Source organism: Diabrotica undecimpunctata, chromosome 6 (assembly GCF_040954645.1).
Source record: "Diabrotica undecimpunctata isolate CICGRU chromosome 6, icDiaUnde3, whole genome shotgun sequence".
Taxonomy (NCBI): Eukaryota; Metazoa; Arthropoda; class Insecta; order Coleoptera; family Chrysomelidae; genus Diabrotica; species Diabrotica undecimpunctata.
This window is the reverse complement of record NC_092808.1, coordinates 29,895,983-29,918,652: the sequence shown is the minus strand read 5'-3', so window position 1 is coordinate 29,918,652 and position 22,670 is coordinate 29,895,983. Positions and strand designations below refer to the sequence as shown.

Here is a 22,670-nt window from a genome sequence, read left to right as displayed (position 1 = left end):
ATTTTATCGGTTGAAGGATGCATTGTGAAAAACGGAAATTACATAGTTTTTACATATAATAAACAAAATAAAAACCTACACAAAACGATCAATATAAAGAAAAAAGTTAGTGATATGTTTATATTAAAAATAGGATTGTTACCTACTTACATAATACTTATACAAAACAAAATATATAATTTATTGTATGTATACAAATACAGTGTAAAAAACAAATTGTTTTCTTATGGAGATTGCTGCTTTAGTAATCCATATTAAATTAACAAGTTCTATCAATTTTGGGTGGGCGGTATTTGTTTATAAGTATTTAATTTCATACCAACAAATATATATCTAATAATAGCGAGAATTCTTGACTTAGGCCTTTATTTGTCTCCCTAAGAAGACAAACGCTAGAGAATGCAGAGATCAGTGCATCATTAGTCTAATGTTTCATACATTAAAAATGTTCCTAATGATCAGACACAAACGTATATATCAGAAACTCGACATGGAATTAGAGAAAAAGCAGTTTGGATTCCGTAAAGTCGTCGATACAGGAGAAGCTCTCTTTACATTCAATGTTTTCGTGCAGAAATGCTTGGATGTTAACCAAGATAAGTACGTCTTTTATATACGAGTAGATTATAATAAGACGTTTGATAAAGTCCGTCACAAACAACTTATGCAAGTCTTGAAGAAAGCAAAACAAATAAACTACAATGACCTTTAGATCATAAAAAATAATATTATAAACAACAAACAATAGTAAGCAATAATGAAAATACATCACAAGAAATTAAAAAAGGGATGTCACAGGGACTGTGTGCTGTCACCACTTTTTTCAACGCATACTCAAGAAATTTTGAGGACAATGAAGAAGAAACTGCTGGAATAAAAGTCAATGAAACGCCAATTAACATTAGGTATGATGATTGATGATATGAATGATTAACCGGAGTAAGCGATATTTAGGTCCTCTCATTATATGGATGATACTGTTTGGCAGAAAACTTCGAAGATTTGCAGAGACTAATGTACATGATCGTTGATCATTGAAAAAATAAGGCCTTTCAATAAATGCCAAAAAAAAAAATTATGAAGATTTCAAAATTATCACGAAATACCGATGAAAGGTAAACAGCCAACGAGAAAGGTCTTGAACAAGTAGAGAATTACTACTATCTTGGCACCATAATCAATCACATAAATGATTGCTTTAAAGAAGTTAGAAAAGCATGTACAAATTTTAACAAACAGAGGAAGGTGCTTTGTACAAAAGATCTGAAGCTGGATTTAAGAGTTATGTTGGCAAGGTATTATATTTTCCCGGTGGACCCTGAACGCGGCGACAATTAAGGAAATTGGAAGCATTTGAATTGAGGATATACAGGAGAATCCTCAAAATATCATGGATTGATTGTGTAACAAACAATGAAGTTGTGAGAAAAATATATAAGAGTACGGTAATAATAAAAACCATCAAAACCAGAAAGGTGTAGTACCTGGGACATGTTATGCGTGGCGAAAGGTATTACGTGTTTGAATTAGTTATGGAAGGAACAGAAGTGTAGGAAAGAGAATGGCTGCGCAACTTGCGGGAATTTTACTCATCTATCGAACTTTTCAGAGCAGCTGTATCTAAGATGAGAATAGCCATGATAGTTGCCAACGTCCGCCGTGGAGGTGGCGCGTAAAGAAGAATATCTTGAGGAATACCTGTTCATCGGTTTCCAAACAGACTTTCAATCAGATCAGTTTGAATCAGCTACAGATCTCAGAATCAGTTATGTTGCTTGTTCTGTTTCTAAAACTACTGCAAATAGTTAATATTTGAATTGATCTCTATGTTTTGTAAGATAAATTCTAGAAACGATATGAAAGCAGAAATTTCAGATTTTGTATTTTTTAGATATTTTATAATTGCTCCAATGTAGTTTGTCTACATTTATCACTTAGAACATAACCTAAAACATGTGTAAAAACGCTTTGTACGAACTGAAAAAAAGAGTGCTATCATTTTTGTTTTGAACAGCTTGTATGTAGAAGAATCAGAAAATGAGAATTAAAGGATAACAAAACAAGAAAAATAGTCACTTACCTATTCAAAAAGAAACTGCACATCCGTGGGAAGGTAAAAATGCTGAGCTAGATCGACCAATACAACGTGTTCATTTCTTGTTGACGTACGAAACAATCAAAGGATGAGACAAAAGTAAATGCGTATAACACTACAATATGAAGCCAGTGTATAAAACTGGAAGTGTCGAAATTTTAGAGAAAGATAGGGCATCTCACTATCCCCAGTTATTACATTAGAAACATAAACCTATTCTAAATGACTTTAAGGTTAGTCAAGAATAAAATCAACAGAAGACAATTTTTCAATATTAATAAAGTTTATTACATAACATTTTTTTATATATAAAGTTGAAATAAATAAAATATGTTGGGGATATCATTTCAGTTTATTTAGCTGCCACCTTTGGCATAACTCCAGCCCAAATTAAAATCTGTATTTGTATACAAGTGTATATTTTGCATCAATACGTTAAGAAGCACCAAAATACATTAAATAATATAAAATACAGAGGTAGTACACGGTAGGATAAAAACAACTAACACTACGAAAAACGGATTTCAAAAATTGGCAAGATATACATAATTGGGTATTGTTAGATAACCTGAGGGAAGTCTATTTTTTTATCTGGTGTAAAGAAAAAGATAAAAATCATTGCAAAATACACCAATTAAACTACTGGATGGCGACGAAAGTTAGTTTATAAAATAACACCCTGTAAAAATAAATCCGACATTATTTCGAACCCTGTTTAGAAAAAATCTGTCTTGAATTCAAAACAAACAAACGTGGCCACCCTGTGTACAAATCGTGAGCAAACAAATCTTTTTCAATATACATTCCAGGCTACATTATTTTACCATTCAACAAACATATTAGTAAGGATATTCCATTTTATATATGTTTTTACTGCACAATAGGAGAACAGTAACATTAATAGATATAAATATTCCGAAAAAAAATTGTATATAATGAAGATATTCACCTGTGGCATTTTATTTTTGTTTCTTGTAAAATCTTTTTAATTGATGTTCCGATTTCCACGTTGAAAGAGTTTTCAAAACAAAGGTTTTGAAACATGTAACAAATTATTGTGTTCCTGTTAATTTAGAACAAATCTTACAATGAGACATTTTTACATAGTTATCTCACGGAGTGAAACACTCCGGGAATGATCCGGATCAAACGACCATGTTGTGAAATTATTCATGTGAGTCATAAGTACTTATGGAAGTGTCAAATATTAGCATGAGTAGTTTTGGCCAAATTATCACTCCGTCCATTACAAAAGAAGGATAGAGAGACCAGATATTCGGCATGTGTAAATGTTTACTCAAGGTAAATCATCTTACGATTAAAGTTGGTTTACTTGTTTGATATATTTCACCCAGTTTAAAGAAACCTTCTCATCCAATGAAGTTAAAAAAAAATAAGTTTACTGTTTTATTTTATTAGTAATAAAGAGCTCGTTTCATTTATTAAATGTGTCTTTTACAATTAGGGAACAAAAAAACTTGAGTATGTTGAAATATTATGTTCCAATTGTTTCATTTTTTGATTCCCGTAAGAATGAACTCCATTTATTGTTAAAATAATGTTTTGTTATCTTTACAATTATTATCTTGTGCTGATTCGTGCTTATAAGCCTTATGACCATTAGTCATAAAGCCAGACAGTCACAGATCATTATAAGTTTACCTTAAAGGTGCATATGTATTTAGTAATTCCCTGGTTATTAATTAAAGTCAGCTTCATTCTCCTTGCAGAGAATCGCTTATTATATCCGAATGACTTCGATATCTCGGGTGAGTACCGAGATTTTATGAGAGATTTTTTTTAATAAAAATTCGAACTCACGACCACTGAGTTTTTACAGTACCTGGCCAAATTATTAGGCCAAGCATTGAAAATTTGCATTTTTTAGAATTAATAATTTTTATCACCAGGAATGATATTTTTTTCGCATAGCAACATTGAATATACTATTCTAACATTATTTTACTATTTTTTATACCTATCCAGCATTTCCAGCCAGCATTGCGTCCTGTCAAGTAGTATGCATTTTATAACCTCAAATACTCTGCGTGGACAAAGTTTTAAACGGTTTTGACCTGAAATTTTATTGCAGAAGTGAGTTCCTTTTTTATTATTATTTTTTAGGTTATAAACATATGCAGTGTAATTATTGGTATAATTAATAATACTATACATTTTTAGATGGGGAAAAACGCTAATTTGTCACCAAAAACAAGTCTGATATTATATAGACTCCTAAAAGCTGACCAAATGTCTCAAAATGAAATAGCAGCAATAGTAGAAGTATTAAGTTCTGTAAGGAATATAAAACAGAAAATTACGTCTGGAGTCAGTTTGGATCCAACGCGAAAAGGTCACAGCGGAAGACATCGTGTTACTACTCCTAGGACTGATCGCAAAATAAGAGATATTTGTCAGATAGATTTGATAGATATTTATATAGCAGAAGATAAAAGATGAACAATTTACGTTTCAGAAAGAACAGTTCATCGGAGACTTAAAGAACAAAAATACAAAAATTGAACAGAAAATTAATAAAACATGAGCATTTCTTAAAAATTTTGTCGATTTCAGGTATGCTTCTTGGACGAATCCGTTTTTCAAGTTTTGAAAGAAAAAACGTTTGTTCGGAGACGTCCTAACGAGCAATACAAGCCTGAATGCATTGTGCCCACCATCAAACATCTAGCGTCAGTCATGGTCTGGTTTGTGGTATCGTGGAAAACACGATGAGACAAAACCAGTATCAGAAAATATTCGAGACGAGACATTTGCCACAGCTGCAGGAATGGTTTCCTGGAGAAGAGTAACCCATATTTATTTCGGCTTATTTAAAACAAAACAAATTAAAAATTCTTGACCGAACTCGCCTAATATGAACGCTATTGAGAATGGCTTGGAAACCGAAAAGGAAGATTTCGAAAAAAAAAACATTACTAATAAAAGAAAGTTACTTCAAATGCTCATATATGATCATCATCATCATCATCTTGGTGCTACAGCCCTTAGAGGGCCTCGACCTTCTCAAGCTTTCTACGCCATTCTGTTCTGTCCCTTGCTTGCATTTTCCAGTTGCCGACTCCGATCTTCTCCGCATCTTGTGTTACCCCATCCATCTACCTCAGCTTTGGTCTACCCCGTCTTCTCATTCCCACGGGTTGCGCTGTTAGAATCTTTTTTTATCATATTCGATTCAGGGGCCCGGGCTACATGTCCTGCCCACTGCAGGCGGTTTCGCTTAATTATAGTGGTAGCTCATATATGAATGGAATCATAATTCACACCTCCGGGAAACTATTCAGCCTGTATCGAGAGCATGCCTCGACGCTTTCAAGCTCTTCTAGCAGCCAAAGGCGGACATACAAAATATTGAACTAATCATTTCTTTGTAAAAATTATACTTTTTTAATAAATAAATGTTTTTACTCAATTTTTTAGAATAGTTTTATTACCTAAGAGTTAATATTCACACAAAAGGAACAAAACAGTAAGTTTTTTCAAATATATTCATAATCATGAGAGAAATAACTTCATATAGTAAGTTTTTCCTTGCTTGATCTAATAATTTGGCCAGTTACTGTATACTCGGTACGTTGACTCTCTTATCACTGCACCACTAAGGTGCTTAAGTTAATTTCATGTAATCAAATTAACTATTCTCCAGTAAAGTCGTAACAATAATGCACCTCAAAAATACTGACAATAACATTCTAAAGTCATTTTTATATATAATATGTATAAATTGTCTTTACGAAAATCGTTAAGACAAAAATGTAAATACAAATACCTGGAACGTGAAATCAGGAACCATCAAATACCACCGTCCAATAACCCGAAGTGGCGTCATTCGTAAATAAATTCCTACATTAAAAAGACTAATTCTATTAAAATTGTATAAAACACGATAGAAAAAAGAAACTCAGTCGAAGTTTACGAGTACACAACGCGATGGAAACAATCAGGTCACTAAAATAGACTACAATGCATGAAGCAGAATCTAAGTAGTACAAAATAAGTCAAGTACAAATAGGAAACTATTTAGGAAGACCTTTATCGAATAACGGACGGGACGGGCTGAGTTATAATAAAAAAACCGATCTAATTTGATTAATTATTATAAATTCCTTGTGTTCGACTATCCAATTAAATGATCCTAAACAGTTAAATATTCTACAATTTCTTTTATGGAGAGCACATATAGGTTCTTTGAGAAATACTGAATTTGTTCAACATGGTGTCGCAAACATAATTAAAATAAACTTGTATAATAGAAAACACTATAATATTCAAGGAATCAATTCAATGTTTAAGTATCATTTTTTTTATCGAAATAATTTGTTTTTTTTTTAATTGATTCTTAAGTTTCAAGCAGGCTGTCTTCGCCCAAAAACTAGACCAGCAAAACTGCAACAGATGCTTAAAAATTTATGACGTATTCGAATTTAGAATTAAAGATTATTTGGGGGAAATCGGAAGTAATATTCTGAGAAAGTTACAAACTGAGCTACAGAAACCACATGAACTTTGATCTCGACCAAAGAATCCGCATGAACTTTGAGCTCGACCAGTTAATTAAACACTCCGATAAAGTAAAGTTTGTTAAATCACTTTGGCTTGGCCACTTGCTCCGAATGGGCAATAAGAGAAAAAGTTAAAGATTGTCCTGAATGATCCATGGATTATGGGAGCTTGAAACTGGAGAAGACTCGCCAATGACAGAAAATGGAATACACTTATTGAACAAGCCAAAACCAACAGAGGGTTGTAGCTCTAGAGGAAGAAGAGAAGTTCTGTTTCCTGAGAAGTTTCCGAAATAGTGTAGTATATAGGGAGATATATATGTCGTCTTCTCCCTACTTAACAACAGCAATTAATTACGTGAAGCATTATATACTTAGAAAATTCTATTTAGAAGAAAATATGTTTTTCTGCCTCTTTACTGTTCTTGCTTCTGTAATAAATTATGTAATAACACATAAAATTAAAAATATCCTTACTACAATTAGTTGTGAAATCAGTGAACCTAGCCTATTAGCTGCCTTACTACTAATAAAATTTCTAGATCAAAAATATTTTAAACGACCTTTTCAAAAAGTTCAATTTGGAAGTACCGAAATGTATTCAACTTGATAAAATTTTTAAAACTATGCTTTTAAAGCCAATCGTTTTCTTTTTCTTTTAAATTTAAATTTCTTGCGGGTTGATGAACCCTATATATGTCCGAATTTCAGTCTTAAAAATTCCTTTACTTCATATTTTTAGTTTCCTAATCAAATTTACGTATATTCTTCGACTCAATGTAGAAAAGTGGACTAGATCGAGAGACATGAAAAAGTATGCTACTAACGACGAATATATAAATGCAATAATATAACGCAACCTGTACTTAATATATAAATCTTAAAATTTAATATTCGATAATATCTGTGAGACATCGATTGTAATATGAAAAGCAAACATAGAAACCATTTGCTAATTTCTATTTTTGATACTGCCTAAATATTTAGCTGTTCATGGGCATTGGTGAAGAAACGGTGATTAATATCGATAGTCCGGTAAAAACACAGTAACTGTAAAAATGGATATTTACGGACGAGGTGATGAAGGAGCTGAGTTGTAATCGTTAAGTCATACTCTCTTCACCAATTCATCAAAAAATAATTCTATTATGCACCAAAAAACACTATATATTTCTTTCAAATACAAAATTGTGTCAAATTAAATTTTAAAATATAAAATTGCGAAATGTTTGAAGGCATAAATGATAAAATTAATTGAAGCAAAAACACAGTTAATTCCAAACAAATCGACAAGAAGATTTTTTAACTTAACTCATTAACTTTTATGCGACCCCGTATAATTTCTTGCGACTTAGAAGAAATGTGTTCTGGTAATTAGAATTGTTTTGTTTGAACGGCTGTCGAAGGATGATATAAGCATCTTGTAAGATTTTTCTCTCATTGTTTTAACTCAATTGAACAATAAACAAGTGTTGCATAATTTCGACAGAAAGTTGGGTTTCGTCATCATTTCACACGTCGTCATTTCATATCAAACAGCAGTATGAAGTGTCGTTTTTTGTTTCAATGAAATCCATTGGGTAAGCTTTTTTAAAATCTTTCTATAGATGTTATCCTATCAGTTATTTATTGTAGTTCTTTTTTATTATTAGACATTTTCTTGTTTTCCCTGCTTTTGGTGGGACCCCCAATTAACACCACGTGGTGTTCACTACAACTGATGATTGAAGAGATATAGCAAGCTACAATCCTAGCTGCTATCACTACAGCCAACATAAATGCTGCTGCAGCCTACGTTTATCTCCATTTTAAGCTACAACCAGCTCTCCTCTAGATATGACAGTATCTCTGTAGTAGCTATAAGTACATTTTTAATTTTATTTTATTGTAAAGCTTAGGGAAGATTGGCTCACTAAATGTTGGTTTTTTTATATTTAATAAATATGATTAGTTAGTACAATCTTTTATTTATCCATTCCAAATTTATCATTGTACAATTTACATAAGGATAAGACGTAACTAGAGGAAAGTGGTCCACATTCGGCCAAAGTCCGACTATTCGCAATAAATTCGAATTTAATTTGAATTTAGCGCCCAAAATCGTTACCTGCCAATACAACAATTCGCGAGGAACCGCAAAGTGGGCGACGCCTGGTGGTAGATTTCAAAAGCATCCACTTCGGAAAAACATTGAAATTGTCATTAATTTGTATACATATTAGCGACCGGTTTATATTGTAATTAACAATGACTTCGACTTCAAAAAACTATTGCAGTGTTCCTCAACTTTATACTATTATAATTCACAAAAAAATTCCATACATAAGTTTCCGCTGGACGAGAATATAACAAAAATTTGGCAATGCATTTTGCGAATTGGCAGACCTATAACCAAGTATATGACTGTGTAGTTTACATTTTACTGAGAACGATTACTTTCCAAATAAGTGTTGATTAAAATATTATTGATATTTTAATATATTTGAAATTAAATTGAGAAGACTGAAAAATGCTGTTCCATCAGCTAAAGTGCCCAAAAGTCTCATGAAGTTATTAGTAGAAAACGTAAGTCGTAATTTACAAAATATAATGTGGCCAGCTCCAAAAATTGCATCACCCTCAACTAAAGATATCTGCCGACCTTGCAACCACACAAATAATTGAGATAATGTAAATTTTACTTTCCGTGTTTCAGGCATACTGTAAAAAAAAAACAAACATTTAATTTTATTTTTATTCAGGTTTGGGAGTCAATTACCGCATGTATAAACTCGAATCACCAACAAATAAACTTTGAAGAACGTACTCCAACTTTTACTTTGGCAAAACACACGTGTAAATTATTTATATTAAACGTTTTATAGCTTCGAGATCAAATGACAAAATGATTTGTTTTCCCGAAGTTATCGTCCATCTTTGAAATCTTGAGCGCCCCCTGTCGGAATTGGCTATCGCGAATATTCAGTCTCTTGACAGTTTGTTAGCAGAAGAGATTTAGAGAAGTTGTAGATTTTATCTTGAACCGTGATATTTAGTGCATCTAAGGTAAGTTTCTATGTTTAAAAATAAAATTAAAAAGACAGTCAAGATTTCATTTCACGTACAAATCGTCTATGTATCTGTTGATACGTATTTCGCTTTAATAAAGCTCATCAGAACAGTTATTCATAGGCGTTCTCAACGTGAAAATTAATCTTCTGTCTTTGGGAAGCAACGATAAAATGGCTTCGAAACGGACGCAATAGCGACATCTGATATTAAATCCGTAAAATAGTTTCGAAACACAATTCAGATAACTGCCTTAATCTGGAGCCTTCTAAAAATTGCAAGACATAGCCAGACGTTGATAAAGATGTTAAAAGAGACATGGGGAATCTAAAATTTGCATTCCACGACATGTCTCCTCAACTAAGCAGAAATCGTTAGCGAATTGGTTTCTTGTACTCATACAGAGTAGATCCGAATAAAAATAAAATTAAAAAGACAGTCAAGATTTCATTTCACGTACAAATCGTCTATGTATCTGTTGATACGTATTTCGCTTTAATAAAGCTCATCAGAACAGTTATTCATAGGCGTTCTCAACGTGAAAATTAATCTTTTCTGTCTTTGGGAAGCAACGATAAAATGGCTTCGAAACGGACGCAATAGCGACATCTGATATTAAATCCGTAAAATAGTTTCGAACTATTTTAACATCTTTATCAACGTCTGGCTATGTCTTGCAATTTTTAGAAGGCTCCAGATTAAGGCAGTTATCTGAATTGTGTTTCGAAACTATTTTACGGATTTAATATCAGATGTCGCTATTGCGTCCGTTTCGAAATTTCAATCCCAGTTCAATTGATAATAAATTATTTATTTTTTATCCCGTCGGAAAAACATAACCTCCAGACGGTAACGAGTATTTGAATTTAATATTATTTTCATAGCCGTTGGTGAACTTTTAGTTTGGTTGACTTTTACGATGAAAATTCGGCTGGTAGCCGAATTTTCATCGTAAAAGTTTATTTTCTTCCAAGTGAAGTAACTGACAAACTATTGACGGAGAATAAAGATGTTAGTGCTAATGTCACCACACACACGGAATTAGAAACCAGAACAATTTCACCAATTCCTTCAATATCAAAGGGTGCAGAAGAAGAAAAGAATAACAAGACACCTTCAGATTATTCTATAACTTCTGTGTTATCTCAAATCAGGCCGTATCCAAAAACGCAACTTAAAGAAAATAAAACAAAAAAGAGAAGAGCACGATCTACAATATATAGGGCAGCGTTCTTAAAATTCAAGCAATTGATCTGTGACAAAAATCTGAATACGGCGCTGAGACTGAGGTTTGTTGAATGTTACGTCTGGTCCCAACTATTGTACGGGGTAGAAACATGGACGTTAAAGCACAAATAGTTAAGAAGCTTGAAGAAGCCTTTGAACTTTGGATATACCGGAGAATGTTGAGAATTCCATGGACTGCCAGGGTCACCAATGAGGAAGTGCTGAGAAGAATGGGTCGAGACCAAAAATTGTTGAGAACAATAAAAGTACCCAAGACTGCATACCTTGGACACATACTGAGGAATGATAAATATAGTATTCTGCAAGTCATCATGCAGGGTAGAGTCGATGGTAAAAAGGAAATAGGTAGAAAGAGGAAGTCATGGCTGCGAAATATTCGAGACTGGACAAACATGACTGTAGATGAATTATTCCACGTTGCAAAACACAGAGAAACTTTTAGAAATGTGGTCGCCAACATCCGTTAATGGGGACGGCATAAGACAGTTGTATCGGACCATAACATGTCTTGCTTTCAGCGATACATTAGCTTAGAGAAAAGTTGCAGTATTTAATTCTTGTTGACTACCACATAGATCCTGTTTCTATTTTTAATCGGACTTCGTCCATTCTTCCTGATGTTTTGTATCGAATTTAAGACCTTTGAAGAGTTTAATAATTTATTTTACATTGTATTTCTTTTATTCAGTCTATTGTGGTGTTGAATTTAGACTAGAAACATATTGCAATACATCAAATAGTCAACGTTACTCTACAGCAGATTATAGACTGAGAGTTACAAATGATAATTTCAATGATTTTAAACATTTTCCTTCAGTTTACTCTTGCTTTATATTACGTACGCTTCAACTCAGTGAGGCGATATATGTTCTCTCTACACCTACCCATGGAAATATCACCTCGAACCTATGACAAATATTCCCAGCTCCGTGTTAGGTTTAAAGTTTTATTAAAATTAAAATGACCTAACTTTTTGAAAGGTATCTTTATATTTCATAAATATCCTTTGAAACACTTCGCAAATTAAAAGATTTTAAAATTTCAGAAAGCATCAAAAATATTTTGTAACAAACAAAATGCAACTTTAGAGTTGATAAAACCCCACTACCTTTTAGCCAAATCTTCGTGTTTATGTTTACGCACTGCTAAGGATGTTTTACACACAGTTTTATAATGCCATCGAGTCGTAGTTTACTTAATATTGCTTTGGTTTGAAATATCTATCTATTGGAGTGTCTACATTTTTTTAAATATAATTTTTTAGCGAGTATGTAGCTTATAGCCACATCTACATGGATTACTATTATTTTTTTACTGACTGCTAATATTGTGATCTCAAGGAAGGAAAATTAAATGCATCTAGTAGAAATACTTTTCCGTGTCAATCAATCTTTTAAAAAACTAAGTAGTAAAATATTTTTCGATAAAAATTATTTACAATGAATGGAAAATATCACCAGATTAACCTTAACAAATAGAAAAACTGTACAATTTTCTCTTTCTAAGTTTTCTCTCTAAACAGATATGGTTATTAAAAATATATAATTGTTTTTTTTTCTCCTTTTTTCCAAACTTAACACTTAATTGCACAAATATAACCTTAAAGAGAAAATTCATTAAAAGTGCACAAAATAGATTTTCTATGGCACAATTATCTTCTACGATTTACAACTACAAAAATTATGAAACAGTTACAATAATATACCTTGTTGAGTAAGATCCATTTTTAAAGATCAATTTGTTTTTGCTTTACAATTTAAAATTTTCCTTTAATTTTTAATGTTTCCAAATATTTTCATTTAGGTCCCACCTTCCTTAGTATATTATTTAGTGACTTTCACAATAGGTATGTAAAATAGAACATATTTAACCAACGTCCATTAGCGCTTTTAGTAAATCTTTCAACTGTCAAAATGTACACCACAGATAATTCAGAAATTGCTATTCATCTGTCATAAATGAAAATAGTAGAGTGCACTATTTTATTAAAATTTAAATAATCACTCAAAAATGAGAATCTTTTAAAAATGAATTAATGAACATAAATCAACTAACATGTAAACACATCATTTTTTTCACAACTTTTTTTCAATAGTTGGTAACACGTTTATGTCAAAGCAGTGACAAATTCTAAAGTCAGGAAGTAAGGTTATGTACCAAGCTGCAGCGTTTCAAATTCTTTTATTTTTTAGAACTATTGCTTTTGCTGAAGTAGACTGAACTAAGGCTTATTTTTGAAGACTGATATTATTTCCAAAAAGCGCACTAATATTGTTACCTTCACTGAACACACATCAATGATTTAAATAAATATTACCAAGGTGCGTGGTGTAAATTTAGGTGCTATTAACTAGATTTTGAAGCAAAAAAGAGACACTGAAACGATTGAGGTGAATAGGAAAGAACAAAAAAGACAGCAGTAAGAGATGCAGCTTTTAGAATAAGAATATAGAAAGTAAACTAAACCCGAAAATAACAAGCCAAAAACTTCAGCAATATTTAGCACACACTGTAATTTTGCATGAGTTTACGGTGAGACCCTAACAACTTATAGAAGGTAGAACAAAAACAATATATGATTGGACAAAAAAATCTGAGGACTGTTGAGGTTTGGAGAAAAGTGTTCTCAGATGAGATAAGGGTACAAGGACAGCGTTCTTATTTTGTTAAAGTAAGTGACAACGAATAATTTATGCTAGCTCTTATTGATCAAACAGTTAACATCTTATAAAGATATTGAATCCATTCCGTCGATAGAAGACATGATGAACTAAGAAAAATTTATGCCAATCGTCAAGCAGTTTTCAAAGAGATTCGGCTCCATGTAAGGTATCCATACAAGGCTCCATATAAGGTAAGTTGTGATTAAATATTTCAAGGACAAAAACATATGTCCAGGGATCTCACCAGATCTTGAGCCGATGGAGAATATACGAGCTCTTGTAAAAGTTAGACTTCTTGAAATATAATGCATAACAAAAAAACTGATACCAGGCTCTAAGAGAGATATGGCTTCGAGTTCAGTAAATAGAAAATATTTTCTTAATCTTCTTATCATTGTCTTTTCTGTTGAAGTAGATAGACGTGGTTTTCTGGACGGTTTTTTTCTTGTGATCGACTGCCTCCTCACTACGTCCATTTAAAGTGCTGTACCTGGGAGTTGAACAGGATGAAACAAATACCTCGCTATTTTCCATTTTTTCTTTTCCACATATAACAAGTAAAAGTTTATGTTCGTTATTATGGGCTCAATTGTAGGTTAAAATTCCAAATTCCTTTTGTATTCTGTTAAAAAATTATATTTTTTAGTTATATAATAACTAAATATAACTCATCCAGCCCTTCGAGGTGTTTTTATTGATGGGCTCATCTAGAAGTTTTCGAAACTCTACAGGATGAGTTTGCCATTAATTTTGACGAGTGCCTGAAAAAGTGGAAAAGGGCTGAGGACAAAATCTGTATGGTGTTTTATTGTCCAAAGATTTGGATACATAGTTCTAGTTCTAGTATATTTTGTTTGCTTTAGATGTCCACGGATTGTTCTCTTATCGATCTATGTATCACTCCATAGGTTTACTGAAATATGTTTTCTAATGCCTCTTTGTATAAGAGTTTCGCTTGAATTTGGTACAACTCGAAGGTCGATTGTCAGTTTGTGTGGTATTTGCTTCCATTAGGACGTTCCCGAGCCGAGATTACTTTTGGATCTTGTGGAAATCATATACAAGCTAATTAAAAAAAAAATCTGATTCCATCTCTTTTTCCCCGATTCAATCCCACTAGTCGCTGTGCAATATCTGGTTCCTTACAGGAGATATCACGTCAAAAAATACCCGATACCGGTTATCTCTCCATACTTCCTAATGTCCTGATGTTCTAAATAATTGTTTGGAACTAAAGGGACTGTTTAAATGCCGAAATGGTTTGAGCTGAGGTAACGAGTAAGGAATATGGATAAAACACGGTAAATTTTACCTTTTTCGATGATCTAAAGATTGAGAATTTTTTCTACATGGTACCAAGTTGTCTTTAATCAACTTCCATGAAAGAAACAGCTCTATTGTAGAATTAATAGACCAGTAATCATCTATTTTTTTAAGTTCTATTATAAGGAATTCAATAACAAAAAAAGGTCTCCTTAGATCCAATCGAAAGGCGGTTTTTTGGATAGAAGTAATGTCAGATGTTTAACTAAATGGAATGCCCGGATTAACTCTTGGCCAAACCCAGCTCGTGTAAAGAAACTGAGCAAAGTAAAGGAGTAGAAGGACGCCACTAGAATATATATGAGGACTTTTGGTCCACGAAAATAGCTTTTATTATAGAATAAGTCAATTTTCCTTTTGCCCAACGTTACTTAACTAAATTTCACTAAACCAAGAAAGTTTATAATTCTTTAAATTTAGGTAAAGCTGTATTTCAACCAGTTGAAAGTGTAATAAGAACCAGTATGCTGAGAAAGTGCAGAAGAAAATTGTCAAAAAACTAAGAAATATTTCGATCTAATTCAATGTTTGGAAAAAACTTTGGAAACAATATTGGGCTGGTCCTTTTTTATACTCCGTGTGCCTTTTTTAAGAGGATTTTGTGTAGCGTTTGTTTATATCGGAATATTGCACCTCGAGAGAGTACCGACTTAAAGAACACGACAATTTCTTTTAAATTGAACAATTCCGGGCCTGACATGATGCGGATCAGCGAGTGTTCAAAATTTCGCTTAAAAGGTAAGCACTCTGCTCACGGTGCCACCGACATTAGATATGTTATTTGAATCATCAATTTGTTAAAGGAAAGGTTGAATAAACTTAAGTCATTTATTACTTAAGGAGTTTTTTGAATGCAGAGTTTCAAATCGAAGTTAAATACAGGGTCAGTTAAATACATTTCAAAGCTGTTTGAATCATGAACCTCTCGAAGAAACACTTAATTTATACCTTTTAGTTGTACAAGATTTACTAATTACTAATGAACGTTTTACGACCAACACGTTATCTAATATTCTACGTTACAGAACATTTCTGTTATATTCGTATTTTTTAAACATTTCAATAGGAGTCGTTACATACACCGTTTTCAAATATAAATATTTAGAAAATAAAGAAGGTCCACATAAAACAAATTGAAACGTAAATGATTTAAGCAGTGTGATTTTTTGGTGAAAGTTCATCTCCTTTTAATGTTGATTATTTGAATGTCCACTTTTCTTTGTTCTTGTTTAATCGACTGAGACTAAAAACTATTTTCTGCTATAGTTGTAAGCATATTAAAACTGTTTTCTGTATTTTCAAATATATTTAACAATTTAAGGTTTTGCAAATCCCCAAATCTCGGTACACAATTTTACAAACTCGTCACAAAATTACAGTTTATCTCCTCCTTTATCTAAAACTGCTCTTTTTAGTTAGCATTTGCGTTACAATTCTCTCAAAGTATCTTTGAAGTCGATCCAAGATGTATTCACTATTACTATAATATCATTACAAAAATCGCTAGATAGGAAGAATCAACATAGCGCATCTTTAGTATTTCTGAATGTTGCTAGAAGCAACATTAGACTGATTTTCTTAACATAGCGTCATGTTGTCATGTCATCAATGTCAGCATCGTTCGGATTGGAACGGTATGAAAATGAAAATCTGCGCTAGTTTTTTGTAATTCCTACGTAATGTAACAATTGTTTTAATACACGATTTATTAATTGTGCACGCCACACTGGTACATAATTTAGTACATAAAGTAGCACAGCTTTCACAAAAATAAAATATTTGTCATCCAACAACTGATTGAAAAAAGCAATCTTATGTCAGGTTCGATTGTCACCATCAAACGACAAATTCTTCACCAAAAAATCACATCAAACGTAAAAAGCTTATGTATAGAAATAAAGACAAATTAATCTGGAAAGTAAAATATACAAATAACCTTAAACGACAAAGGTTAGACATCAAAAGTTTTTCACACCACAATTTAAAAAATTTCAATGTCACCACACAAGTTAATAAAGTAAGAACATCTGGAGCAATAGATTCTGTATAAAAATCTCGGTATAAAAAAAAATAATTTCCATTTGTCTTCTATTGGCACAATTGATATTTCGGCGATTCCATATAGGATACTCTTCTTGCAAAATATTCGTTTTCGGTAACAAGTGTTTTGTACATAATTCAAGTTAAAATATTCTTAGCTTATATTGCAAATTTTATAATTTAAAATTAAAAACTATTATCGTTTTCAATAAAATTTGTATAAAGTAAGCCTCATATTACGTTTGGGAAGTCTCGCAGATACATTCCGCAGAGTTCCCTGGTTCGAAAATAAATTTCAATTACATAAAAATTATTTTCATTTAAAAATACACAAGTTGCTTAAAAAGTTTTATTGTCATATCGTTTGATGGTACAAACTCAACCGTTTCCAAAAATTAAGTGAATCCATCATTTTCAAATACATGCTGAAAGAATCTAATAAATGATCCATGTTATTGCCTATTTCATTATGTAAAACAACTCGTATAAATACTTTTGTAATAATAAGAGCTGTAGTGGGCCAGTGAATATACACCTGGAAATTTTCTTATGATTCGAGAATCATATATTAAAGAAACAAGGCATTATATATTAATTTGAGGTAATTTTTTTCTGCTGTAATGATTTCTGTTAAACTGGTCATAACAAATCTAGCAATCGGCAGAGCTACATATAGGAGTTCTCGAACTATTCACCAAGTTTAGCATAAATAGGTTAGCTATTCCTACTAACATCTTTGATTCTAAATGTTTTTTATGCAATACTCTTTGTATAAATTCATAGTTTTCATTATCATTTCTTCTGGCAAAGTTGGATTTGTAACTATTGTTTTTACAAAAATACTTATTTGTATCATTAACATTTCTTTCAGCCTGTATTGGAAAAATGAAGAATTCGCTAAATTTGAGGAAACATTTAAGTTTATACCACCAAATATAGTAATAAAACTTTTTAAGCCACTTATATATTCTTATATACAGTACGTTAAGTTTTAAATTAGATATATACCCTATAAATGGCAACACTGCGCTCCGTCGATTTTCCAAGAACCTCCGTTGACCCGTCGCCAATAACTTGTCATTATACCGTTGTTGTTTAAAGCGATAACAGCATAGATTTTTAATTTATTTTTGTAAACAACATGTCTGTTTATACTCCCGCAGAAAAGGTTCAAATAATTAAATGGTTTTATGGTGGTAATTCTGAACAATTTTTGTAGTAAAAATTTGAGGAAAGAGAATATGGGGATACATAAATTTGTGCAACAATCGAGGTAGATTCAACACATTTAAGTAGAAGCTTTGCTAAAGAGTTAGATGTTAGCATTGTTACTGTAACGAAAGCATGGACAAAGCACGGTTAGAAGAATTTTAAACTCTTATTTCTTTATTAGAATTTCTTACAGAATCATGTCCTTACCGCTATTCTCAATCTTTTTTGATGTAAATCTGGAGAATCTTTGGTTTCATCAAGACGGCTGTTCAGTTCACAATGCTCGAATAATATGGGAGTACTTTAACAATACTTTCCCAAAGCAAGTTTTCAGTGGAACAGGCGATATTAAGTGGCCTGCAGATCTTTCACCCATGGACTTATTTTTTTGGGGACATTTAAAAAGCATCATCTACGATCATCCTGAGGCTCGAGTCCAAATTTTGGAAGAATTAAAAAACCGAATAAGAGAAGTCTGTTATAGCGGAAACTCTTTCATCTGTCCACAAAAGTTTTTATGACAGATTGGGATACTGTTCAGTCGTAGCAGGTCAAATATTTGAATCATTTCTATAGGATATAAAGAATTATTTCTTATTTCATTAGGAATTATTTTTTATTTTCAATAAGAGTATAGTTTTGTTTTATGTTTTTAAAGAAATGCGCTTTTATCTTTAATTCAACCACAAAAAATTGTTCACATTATGAAAAACCGATACAAATGCACCGCCTTAGAAAGGTCAGTGTATTTTTATCGAGTTTATGTTATAAGAAATGAACCGGGCATACGTAATGAAAACAAAAATCGACGGACGGAGGTGTATATCCCACGCATTGTTATGTGTTACTAAATTGTTTTCTCGTTTTCTGTCTAGGTGTCGCACGGGATCGGAGAATTACAATTAAGTAGATCAGAGACGCAATTTTGCCGATATTAGCACTGTATGTAGTGTGCAATATCTAATCCAAAACTTAACGTACTGTAGAAGTAATTTTTATGTAATTTAAATTCATTTTTTATTATTTTCGAACCAGAGATCTCCGTGGAACATATCTGCGAGACTTCCCAAAACTTAACACCTCCAACATGTGGGTATGGTCTAGATTAAAATAAGCGAATAACACTATAATATAGCGAAGAAAACACTCGCGCATCGCGTTATCATCCTCTTTTTCCGATGACATATTCATTGTCATGTTTGTCAAATTACATTTGTTGCTGTCGATTTTTTTTGGAGGTACAACACACAAATTTTCAGAGCAGTTACCTTTTCACGTGTTTTGGGTAACGTTAAGTACTACTAGAAATGAGATAGCTTGCGATTTGTCTGTGGCAGCCCTATCAATGTGACAAAAGAGTAGCGATCAGGTTATGTAGTTTTAAATGCTAACGTTCAACAAATGTAGCAGCATCTTTCGAAACGGTAAAAGAGTTTCGAGATTGTAGGCGCTAAATTCTCAGAAATTATGTTTACGTTTCAGTGTTATTATGAGTCTATGAATGACGTACGAAAAACTGTAGGCGTATGCCATATCTATTTATATTTATGTCATTTAAAAAATAAAAAATCGATACCCAAAAAATCACGACGTGTGTTATTGAGAACATTAATGTAGCGCACATGAATATCAAATATATGACTGACTATATAAATAATCTGTAATTAATCTATAAAACTATATAAACGAGATATTGTAAGTAAAAAATACAAAGCTTCATAGCTTTGTTTCATTAAATATCAATATTCATTTCTAAAATTCACTTAAAATGACAATAAGTGGTAAATTTCTCTCTACAAATAATTAAAATGTCATTTCAACACATTGACCTTTCTGAAAATTTAGTGCCTACAATTTTTAACTATACTATAGGATTCTACATTTTCGGAAGAAGTATAGCAGTGATAAACTGAAAATCTTGGAAATTGTAGTGCATTACAGCTGTTTTAGTTAAAAAATATGTCGAAGAAATCTGACGATTCACATCAGTCTTGATTGTGACTAGTCGTGGATCCCATTAAGCTCATGTTAATGAGCACTTAACAGTGGCTTCATACTAAAATTCTTGATAAATATACAGTTCTCTAACAACTTTGTTATAAGATCCTCCTTTCAGTTGTCCTTAAACATACGTCTATAAATCACTTGCGATGTTTAAACTACCTTTGGATTGTCCTAAGTTTTCTGATTTTGGCACAGTTGCGATTTTATCTTACTTTATACTAAGATCGACATGCTTTTCGTTCGTCAACCAAAGGTTCCAAGTTTTTATAATTTCTTGAAGCAATTAGCTAACCTGAAAATTGTTTTTTAAACGATACTCAAAGTCTACTAAAAAAAATATTTTTCTTGTATTATGTGATTTATTATTTAAAGCTTCTGTTTGTTTTGGAATTTAAACAAATACATCATTTATCTCAACAACCGATATTAACAATTATAATTATTTAAACAATTCGATTAAAAATATATGCTTTCTTATAGCTGTTGTATAAAATATATTTAAGAAGATAAAATATAAAATTTGCAACATAGTGTTCTGAATTTTATGCTGTTACCGCAGAGTATTCGCTATTAGGAATCACCTTGTAATTAAAAAAGAAACTTAGTCAAGGTGGAGAGGAAAAATACTCCTAAAAACGTATAAATATTTTCGCTGGAAGTTATTGACTATGTTTCTTTTTGGACAATACTGTAATCTGCTATTTAACTTAAGCTATGTTAAAGTAGGCAAGTGTGGTAACAGGCTGCAGGCGCAGGTACTTTAGTTATGCAGGTACGGTTCGTTCAAAATTCCGAATCCTACTGGAAATACATAATTTATTAGAACATTTTATCAAACAAACTTTTTAATATTAATTAAGGTTAGATAAAAATATGTACATATGTAATAAATAATTTATTAATTTATCGATATATTTGCCTACACATGCATTGCGTTTAAAGTACCCCTCCAAAATATTTCCTGAACAATAAAACTGTATTCATTCGTAAGGATTTCGGCATTTTTCTTATGTAAAAGTCATCATTATTGTGGCTTTACAACCCTGAGTGGATCCTAGCCTCCTCAAGAATTTCTCTCTAGTCGTCCCTATCCATCGCCCTCCTCCGCCAAGCACGTATTCCCATATTTCTCATGACTTTATCGATGTTATCAAGGAACCTTGTTCTGGGTCTTCCTCTTCTTCTCTGACCAATGGGTCTATCAAGGAGCGTTTTTCTAGCTGGGTTATTTTGTTCCATCCGTATTACATGCCCTATCCACCTCAGACGTCCTATCTTAATATGTTTTACGATATCTGGTTTATTTCGGACATGTAATGAGAGGTCCTAAATATAGGTTGCTACAAAATATCGTGCAAGGAAAAATAGCAGACAAACGCAGTCCATGACGAAGAAAAACCTCATGGTTGAAGAAATTGCGAGATTGGTATGGTGTTGATACAAGCATGCTATTTAGGGTGGCAGTGAATAAAATTAAGATAGCTATGATGGTAAGCGACGTTCTGAAAGGACATGGTACATGAAGAAGAAGATATCTGGTTCCTGGTATATTCTATAAAGTTCAAAGTTGTATCGTCTTCTCCACACTCCAATGTCATTCACTGCTCCATAGATTCGCCTTAGTACTTTTCTTTCGAAACATCCTAATAGGTTTTCATTACTTTTTGTTAGAGTCCAGGTCTCTGAACCATATGTTAGGACTGAGCGTAGTATCGTTTTGTAGAGTTTTATTTTTGTATTTCTCGATATAATTGTGGATTTAAGGAGGAGATTGAGCCCAAAATAGCGTCTGTTGGCCGTGCAAATTCTGCGGTTTATCTCTGCGGTAGTATTATTTTCGGTGTTGAGGAGCGCTCCCAGGTATACAAATTCGTTCACTGCTTCGATGACGTCGTTTTCTATAACAAGTGGTTGTAGGATTTGTGGTTGCGTGCTTATTTTCATATACTTCGTTTTGTTGGTGTTTATTATTAAACACATTTTTATAGCTGAGTCTTTTAATGCTACATACGCCTCTGGTACAGCGTTTTCCTTTCTCCCAACAATATTGATATCATCATCATAGACAAGGATTTGCACTGACTTATTATATATTGAACCAATAGTTGTGATTTGTGATATATGTATTACTTTTTCCAAATCCAGATTGAACAGTATACAGGAAAGAAGATCTCCGTGGCGCAGCATGTTATTTGTTTTAAAAGGTTCAGACAGTTCCCTCTGAATTCGTACTCTACATTCAACTTTTTTAAGAGTTAGTTTTGTTAAATTTACCAAATGATTTGGTATTCCTAGCTCTTTCATTGCTTTGAACATTTCTATTCTATTCACAGAGTCGTAGGTTGCTTTGTAGTCTATAAATATGTGATTAGTATCAATACTATATTCCAGTATTTTTTCTAAAATTTGTTTCAGAGTTGCAATCTGATGAATTGTCGATAGCACCTCTGAAACCAGGTACTGTGCACCTCTGGTTTTTTCCTACTATCCGTTCTGCATATGGTGCCATACGGTGAC

General features: G+C 32.3%; 1 protein-coding gene across 3 annotated transcripts in view; it reads right to left on the bottom strand.

Annotated features, from left to right (window-relative positions):
- put (activin A receptor type 2 punt) overlaps window positions 1-22,670 on the bottom strand; it is a 140,795-nt gene that overhangs the window by 58,971 nt on the left and 59,154 nt on the right. The window contains exon 10 of one of the 3 annotated variants that reach the window (XM_072534543.1): window positions 13,088-20,951. The exons of 1 other annotated variant lie outside the window; for it this stretch is intronic. The gene's annotated coding sequence lies outside the window, so the exon portion shown is untranslated. Of the gene's footprint in view, window positions 1-13,087; window positions 20,955-22,670 lie in introns of those variants that run through there. One more of the 3 variants, XM_072534542.1, reaches the window with a different exon arrangement.